Below are 9,425 nucleotides of genomic sequence, written 5' to 3' on the forward strand. Positions count from 1 at the left end.
CCATGGGCTACCCAAACGCTTCTACCTGATTCACTTTCTACTGATTTGATGCGTTCCCTAGCGTTATGTTCTGCAAAAGGTCGGTCATCGTAGCCACTTGTGCAGAAAGTGTGGCTATTGCGTTGGAATCTATAAAATTAACATTCTAAGATCTCTTCTTCCTGTCAGCTCTTCCATCATACGTATCGTCCACCCATTCCATGTTGTGTTTAGCAATGCGGTCTAATATCTCCTTAGCCTCATAGTAAAATTTATCCATAATTCCACCAGCTGCCACTGCGTCTGCTGCCATCTGCGATGCTCTATTCAATCCACCATAAAAAGTCTCCATTTGGATAGTTAGTGTTAGTCCATGGTTTGGGCAATTTTTGACCAATCCCGTAAAACGCTCCCATGCGGCACTTAAGGTCTCAACTTCTTCTTGTTCAAAGTTCATAATCTCTCGACACCTCATCGCGTTGGTGGTAGGTGGGAAGTATTTTTGCATAAATTTCTCCACCAACTTCTCCCAGGTGGTGATTTCACCAGGCTCCAATGAGCTCACCCATTGTTTTGTGTCATCACACAGAGAATAGGGGAACAAAGACAGCCTTATCGCCTCTGGGGTGATTTTAGGAATCACAAATGAGTTACACGTTTCCAGGAAACGCTTCATGTGAGCATGAGGATCTTCACCACGACAACCCCCAAATTGTCCAGTAGTCTGAAGCATTTGAAATATTACAGATTTCATCTCGAACCTCGTCCCATCTGGTGTTGGGTATATGATTCCTGGAGAGAAATCTTATAGTACAAGGGACGTGTACTCCCTCATGGGATGTGTGCTGCTATTTGCCATTAGGATCGAATTTTGTGCAGCATGAGCTAGTTGCTGATCTAAGTTCTGATTTGCCTGATTGTCTGCCATTGCTTGTTTCCTGTTCTGTTGTCTGAGAAATTACTGCCTCAACCTTCGACGACTATTAGATCGATTTCTACGTCGGAAGGTCCTTTCAATCTTGGGGTCGTATATGAGTTCAGGAGTGCTCTCCCTGCTCATAAATATTCACAAGCTTAGGCTTAACTTATAATACTCTCTCGACTGAAGTGTTCCTACAAAAGATACAAACGAAATTTCTAGTTAGTCTTGTTTCTGAATCCCCGGCAATGGCGCCAAAAACTTGTTCGTTGCTATCGTGATTCGTGCTATGAATGTATTGTATAAAATAAATTGGAAGAATAAATTCTAAGTATAAATGATGCATTGATGCTTTGATGCGTTTATGTAATTGTAATGCGTTGGTGTGTTAGAGATATGCAACAGAACGCACAACACTCCACTATTGACGTTCAAGTTTTCCTAAACCAGACCCAAGTATAAATCCAATTTAGGTTCCTGGTAAGTCCAGGGTCGAACTCAGGGATTCAGTTAAACTAACACAGACCTTGCATTGTAGCTATTGTAGGGGTTTCCTAAATGTATGAGAGAAATATGTTATTTACACTAAAGTGTTGTGCTTGTGCCAGAAGATACAAAAGAGTTGAGTAGTGAGTAATGGATCATGCGAAAATAGATTTTAATGTAAGTGGTATGTGTCGGTCTAAGATGAGTATACACAAACCAGAGTGTGATGTGGATGAGATGGGCTAATTTTCTTATCTTTGTTTATGTGTTAAACTTTATTCAACACTTCTCAATGCGAATAACATACAAAACCTATCTCTAGGATGCATGCGTCTAACACAGAATGCAATAGACACCAGTAAGTCTATCTCTAGATGTACTAGGCATCCTACTTGATGCTGGCTTATCTATTCTTTCGAATAATCTAAGCTAAGGATGTTTTCACCAATTGATCAAGTCGGCTTAAGCGTTTGAGATGAGATTTTGCATGAAGTATAAATGCATTCAACATAAACAAGAAATAAACAATGGCAAGTTTGATGGATCAAATATATGAATTTATAAAGAAGCAAATTGTCTTTACAAAAGCAACATTCAATCAAATGAAATGAAAGCGATAAATGAGATGAAAGGAACTGAGTCAAGCCGCAGAGTACAATCTCTTGTATCTCTTTGGCTTAATTCTATTGTGTACAATCATTTGTATAGGAGTTGGACGAAGTGTATTTCTCAAGCTTGACTTCCTCCCCTCCCTGATCGACGATGGTGGTGGTTATCAACCCTTCTGATCGTCTTGGCACCACAACACATCTTCTAAATAACTACAACTATGATTACACTATTACAGAGAGTGAGAATCTTGATAAATTTCTGTGTATCTATGCGAACTCTGGAGGGACTTCATCTATTTATAGGCATTGGTCATGTCCACTTGGTGATGGGCAGCATTAAAGTCCATGCCCTGGTCAGTCGCCTGACACTCGGAAGCTTTTCAGATGCCGCCTGCTGCAGGTGTCCATATTTGCAAGTGGTGATGTGACACAATCAGCCCGGATCAATGAATCTTCTCTGCATTAAACTCCCTTCGTCGCATGGCCCTTGCGTTAGAACTTTTGCCTGTGACACTTCTTGATTATGCATTAACTTCTTGTAAAAATCCTGCAATACAATGCGTTAGCGGCACAATATTTAGTAATAAAACTTCTTTTGCATGAGTTTGCTAATGTTTGAGTAATTCCATGCGTTTCTTCTAAAAATGAGGAGAATTTATCATTAAAAACCTTAGTTGTTTCAACTTAAGAGCAAAAATAACTTGTATTTCTACAAGTTATCAATTATATATAGTGATGTTCTTTTGTAGTTGTTTGGATTTTTCTTATTAATTATTGTCTTAAATTAAAAAAATTTTAAAAAAAGGTTTCAAAATTTAGAGATATTTAAAAAAAAAAAAAAAAAAAACTAGAGACCAAAAATATATATTTTTTTCATTATTTCATTGTGCAAGGATTTGCATGGATGTGTAGGCAAAAATTTCTGTCTTTGCTGTTGCTTTTGCCTAGAAATAGGTTTATTTCATGTTTTACCCATCACGTCTTTTCACAACAACAATAATTAAAGAGTCTAATTATTTAATTGCTTCAATCTTCCTCAATTATTTGCCTCATTTTGAAAGAGTATAATAAATTAATGAATTTTTAAATGTGTCCCATGACATCGATAGAAATTTTAGAAGTCAAAGTCTTCACATATATATATTGATGATGTTAAGTTAACATATTCTTAAAGAAAAATCAAGCACTATGAAGACTATTAATTTTAATGAAAATCAACCCTTTGTAAGTATATTTGGTTTTTTTGTGTGAAAATAATTGGTTTTATAATTTTCTTTTGAGTGATATCATTGGTCTTTTGGATGATATTTCAAATAAAAAATATTACACTCTTGTGTTGAATCCACCCATTTGTAACAATATTAATAGTAATGTTAGACATGTCATTTGACACATTTTTCGGGATTTTTTTTAGTATGTTTTATTACAAAGATAAAATTTTTGAATGACAAAAAAGATCAACAAATTTTATACGCTACAAATTTGGTAATATACATATTTAGTTCAGTTTTTCTCATGGGTTGTCTTAAAGTTATGATCAAAATTCTCAATGTGTCTCTTTCTTCTTTTTTCTTTTTTGTGTACTAGTTGGAACTATATGCATTGCACGTGTTTCATAAGATTAAAAATGAAATGTATATGTATAAGTTGAAATAAGAGTCTTATGATATAAAACACAATAAAATAAATAGGAATTGGTAAAAATAAAATGTGGTTCTTTTTATAAAAAAAATCTTGATTTGAATGTGGTAAAATGTGATTTTTTTTCATAAAAGTCCTTTTATTTAAGGCGAATAGAGATTATTAAAGATAAAATGTGATTTAAAAATTTTTTTTTCTTTCTGTGTTAGAAATAAAAATTGGTGAATAGGATTTTTTTTAGTTATTTTAAGGTGAATATGGATTATTAGACCATTGAGAGATGTGTAACACATAAACTTGTTATTTAAAATATAAATAAATTTCACAAAGAAGAATACAACCATAAAATCTATATCTATATCTCTACTATATTAAAATCGGAGAAGTAGGAGAATTTTTACTTCCCCAAATTGCCCTTAGTTTTTAAACAAATGATTATAATATTCTCCTAGATTTGGTGGTTAGTTATTAACGATTCTATTATTAGTCCAGACTTTCGTGTAATTGTTATCTCACGATTCAATATATTTATAACTCCTTCAACTTCATTATGACTGTTCACATTCACGAAGAGAACATATTTAATTTTCAGATCATCGACGATAATGGTGACTAAATTCTCATAATGTAAAAGAATGCTAATCAAACTTTCCAAGTAACTGATTATCCAAACTCATACATTTGAGACTTGAGAGTGTAAAATTATTTCATGCCCATAAATTCTCTTAGTAATCTAATTCTTAGTTTAATTAAAAATAAATCTCCATTTTAAAAGCAAACTTTGCTATTTTTCATTTTTTTATATAATTATTCCTTCTTTTTTCTTTTTTAGGAGATTACATAATCTTGGTGAATTTCATAATGATTCTAAATATTGCAATGCATTTGGAATTTGTTTTTGGAGATTTTCGTAGATTTGATGCCCGAAAAGTATTTGATAAAATGCACATCAAAAGTGTAGTTACTTGAAATACTATGGTTTTTTTGTTATGCTTATAACAATTATGTACACAAACGATCCCTTTGTAAATTTTCTTTAAACTTACAAAAAATAATATAATCTCGTAATTTATTAATTTCTAGGTGTGTTGTGTTAATGAGATTTATAAAGATTTATAACTTATATTAAAAAACTGTTAATGTCCTCTCAAGTCATAAAATAAAAATAAAAAACACTTTGAGAGAAATTTTATGAGAAATTTTAAAGTAGCAAAACAAACATATTTTTTTAATAAGATAAAAAAGATATTCATCATTTAGAAAATGAAAATATAATATATATTTTTTTTTCATACAACAAATATTTTACATAAATGTCAAAATTAGAATTTCGTAAATAAAAAAAAAATGGTTTGATGTTTTACTTTTCAAAAGATATAGGTAATGGGAATTAAAATGAAACTATATATAATATTTATTTGTCACATGCTAAAACCTACTATTTTTTACCATGTTTAATTAAAACTACAAGATTCACGTGCATTACACATATTTCTTGACTAGTTATATTAAAAGGGACAACGAGGGAGAATCTTTTCTCTCCATTTTGCCCCTCATTTTACTCTCAACCCTTGGCAAGCCAACAAACACAATTTCTCAGTCAATTATTTCTTCTGCGAAAAATGTATAACACAACCATCCACCCTGTGCATTTGGAAGATAGAGAAAACATACAATCATCAAATAAGGTTTATCATCTATAGTTTTTTTTTCTAGATTTGTTCTGCATTCCTCACTTTAATCACTAGAGTTTTCATTTCAAGAGATTTGACCGAATGTATCATCAAATAAGATACTTCATCTTGATTTTTCTCTTTTTTAGATTTGTTTTATATGTCTCTCTTTAATCACTAGGATTTTATTTCAAGAGATTTGAAAGTAACAAACATATTATCAAATAAGGTATTTCATTTCTTTTATTTTTTTAAGTATTGTTTGTCATCTCTTTAAATATTATGATGTTTTCTTCGGATGTAATTTCAAAATACAATCAATAATTTTACAATTTTTATATGAAATCAATAATTTTACAATTTTTTTTATTTTCATATAAATTTTGGAACGCTAGTAAGTTTTTTTTTAAATATATTATTTTGTGTATCTCTCTTTAATTATTAGGCTTTTTCTTCAAGTAATTTGATGGTGATATCATTAAATATTGAAAAATCTAAACAATTCTATTTTTTAATGTTAGGAAGATATAATCATTTATCAATAACATATTTGAAAATGTACATAAATATAACTCAAAAACTATTTGGAGTTCTCCTTCTGATTTTATGAATGTTCAAACTTTTTTTTTTCCAAATGAAACAAGATTTTATATCTAAATCATTCCTTTGTTTCATTCTTTTAATTTTAAGAACATATAATATAATTTTTTAATACTTTATTATGCTGCCCATTTATAAATTATAATATATAACTTTTATTTCAAATACATCATATGTATTTTAGTTCAATCCATCCATTTTTTTTTCATTTCTATGTCTTCCATTATTTTAAAAATTAAGGTCAATTGTATTTATAATTTTCACATACTGAAAATATATTTATTCAACATTTATATTTCACCATAAAAATTTCTATTCCAAAGATTTTCAACCATGTCCAATTTATTTTATTTTCATGGTAAATTAACCTCAAACAAAATACATAAAGTTTTATAACTTATTTTTTTATAATTTATGTGAAATGCTTATTATTCAAACTAAATGATAATATATCTATTTAATATCCAAATTCTACTATAAAAATTTAAATTTTAACTAAACCTTTCGACATGTATCGTACGTGCTTTTTAACTAGTTAACCAAAATATACACTTCCTATGTAATTTCCAAAACAAAATAACCAGGGGAACAGAGAGATGTTAGATATCTTCTTGTTTCCTACATCAATGTGGTGCATCAAATTGTGTGGGGTTTTTTTTTTCTTTTCAATATCATAGATGTCATATTTATATATTTTGAAAGAGGAATAACCAGGGGAACAGAAAGTATATATATTTTGAAAGAGGAATAGGGAATTTGGTTTTTAAATGGAAAAGAGAAAAGGTTTACATGTGGAAAAAGATAGGAAAAAAAAAAAGAAAAAAAATAGATTTTCTTTTCTCTCTCTCCTCAAGCCGCATGACCCCCCATTCTTTTCTTCTTCCCGTTTTTACCCAAACACTAGCCGCCACCTACCACCGTCGCCGGCCTTCTTTTCTCCTCAAGCCAGTCGCCGTCACCGCGAAGAGCCACCTTTTTTTCCCCGGTTCGTTCAGCGCCCCAACCGGCCGCGTCTCCAACCACACCGTCGAGGATCCGCCCAGCCGGTTCGGGTCGCCCACTTTTGCGCACCGTCGTTCGTGGATCTGAAGCCGACGTGGGTTTCTGTCGCAGCCGTCTCCTCCGTTTGGCGTTCGCAGGACAGCGCCACCCAAGCCATTCAGCCCGCGCAGACCCATTTCTGCCGCCGCGCACGACCGCCCTAGCTTCTGATCGGTGCAACCACTCGTTTCAGTTGGCATTGGACTGGGTTCCGTCGCCGTTATCAGTCAGTCACTATTGAGTTCGCCGATCGCCACTGCCTATTCTTGCAAAAGTTTTGGTAAGTTGTTAGATGGTTATTCTTTTGGATTGAGAGTAATAATAGGAAAATTAAGTTATGATTTTGGATTTAATTCATGATCAGATTGGCTAATTAAATCGAGTTTGGAATTTGTCTTGGACCAAGCCACAACTTTTGTTGATTCAAGTGTGCTAAAGAAGTTCTAAGTAGATTTTATTTTGCATTTTTGCAAGTTGAGGTAAGTGGTACTATTATCGGTGTCTTTGTGCGTCTAGAATTATAAAGTTAATCAATGGACTCTTGAAACATGATTTTGTCATTATGTTTTACTTGTTAAAAGAAAGTTATGAGTATTATGAGCATATTCGAATTTTTAATCAGTACTGAAATTATGTATGTGATGCATGAATAGACCAATAGGGCAGTTTATCGTCTCGTCTTGATGCATGTTTTATTTCAGAGGACCGACAGGTCTAGTTTCATGTTTGACAGTGTGCCTAGGCTGCTAGACATGCATGAGCCGACAAGTTTACGTTCATGTTATTTTTTTTTTCATGTTTCATGTTTGACGCTATGCCTACGAGCCCCTAGACATGCGTGAGCCGACAGGTTTATGTTCATGTTATTTTTCATGTTTGACGGCGAGCCTACGGGTCACTAGACATGTGTGAACCGATAGGTTTACGTTCATGTTATTTTTTATGGTGTGCCTACGGGCCACTAGACATGCGTGAGTCGACGGGTTTACGTTCATGTTATTTTCATATTTGACGGTGTGCCTACGGGCCGCTAGACATGCGTATCAAGGCAAGACAGTACGTCTTTTGGTTTTCCTTTCATCATCGATGTAGTTGTATGAGCCACGGGCCATCATTCTCTACTCATGGATGCATAGCCTGATCCCGGTAATGGGATCACTTACTGAGTATTTTATACTAAACCTTTATATTTATTTTTTTTCAAGTAAGGGCAAGGATACTCGGGCGACTGACAAGTTGAATCTGTGACAGTGCCAAAGGAACTAAAACTACTTTCACATTTGAACCTTTATGTTTTTTCATGTTTTGATTTTATTACATTTATGATTTTATTATTTTTTTTTATAATTTATTTCATGTTAAAGGATACCCTGGTCGAACGATTTAAGATCTTGAGATAATGGCAGAATAGCTTCTTATATACTTAAAGCAATTCAAAATCATGTTATTCTATTTTATTTTTGCTTTATTTTCCTCAGTGCGAATATTTATGCATGCATGCAATAACGATCCCCTTTTTAGTAGTCCTAGGAGGTGGGGTTGTTACAGTTGGTGTCAGAGCCCGTGTTTTGGGTTCTGTAGACTGACTTACTATGTAAGTCCAGGTTGTTCCTTTTGGCCTATAATAGATTCTTCATCATCGCTAGGTATGTCCCTTATGAAAAGTATCTAGGATAATATGCACCCGAGTTAGTAACATTTATGATTGCATTTGATTTTTTTTTTATTTTTTTTTATTTTTTATTTTTTGCTGGTAAGGAAAGTAGTTAAGGGGTGGTTGCAAATAACTGTCAGGAAAATGGTTCGTATTAGGGGAAGAGGCAGTCATAGGGTTACCGGAAGAGGGCACATTCCCGAAGAGCAAAATCCGACAGTTTAGGACTAAGATCCTCATGATGAGGATCCACAAGTTCAAGATGCACAAGTTCAGGACCTTCCGGTACCAGAGGATTCCTTGCCGCCTAGGGACCCCTCAGGGTCAGGGTGGCAGCAAACTCAGACACGAAGTAGAACCCAGTACACGGCCACGCCACCATAGATGCAAGCCACCCCAGTCGTTCCATCAGAGGTTACCGATTGGGCATCCACTATTAGGGAAGCAATTACATCAGTTGTGTGACATGTTGGATGAATGAATGGCTTAGTTTGCCCAGTTCCAACAGACACTACCATCACAGGATCAGGTGCCGCAAGTCTAGACTCAGAACATGATCTAAAACCAAAGCATGTCGGGCCTTTCGATGGAGGCCAAACATTTGCGAGATTTCAGGAAGTACAACTTCAGCACCTTCAATGGGTCACTAAAGGACCCTACCAATGCAGAGTTATGGATATCCACAATTGAAACAATCTTTCATTATATGAAATGCTCAGAAGATCAGAAAGTGCAATGTGTCGTTTTCATGCTTACCGACAAAGCATAAATTTGGTGACAGTCGGTAGAATGGATGTTGGGTGTAGAAGGGGAACCGGTGA

The 9,425-nt window shown here is 33.8% G+C and overlaps 1 long non-coding RNA gene and 1 other non-coding gene across 2 annotated transcripts; both read left to right on the forward strand.

The window, feature by feature from the left end:
- Nucleotides 1-347: 347 nt before the first annotated feature.
- On the forward strand, nt 348-450 carry LOC120082308 (small nucleolar RNA R71). Its single transcript, XR_005483139.1, has one exon. It is a non-coding gene; the product is annotated as a small nucleolar RNA R71 (small nucleolar RNA).
- A 6,173-nt stretch (nt 451-6,623) lies between these two features.
- Nucleotides 6,624-7,568, forward strand: LOC150035103 (uncharacterized). The gene is made up of 2 exons (XR_016530558.1): nt 6,624-7,230; nt 7,315-7,568. It is a non-coding gene; the product is annotated as an uncharacterized LOC150035103 (long non-coding RNA).
- The last annotated feature ends 1,857 nt before the right edge of the window (nt 7,569-9,425 follow it).

The sequence above is a fragment of the Benincasa hispida genome, chromosome 7 (assembly GCF_027475165.1).
Source record: "Benincasa hispida cultivar pf3 chromosome 7, pf3_genome.v1.1, whole genome shotgun sequence".
NCBI lineage: Eukaryota > Viridiplantae > Streptophyta > Magnoliopsida > Cucurbitales > Cucurbitaceae > Benincasa > Benincasa hispida.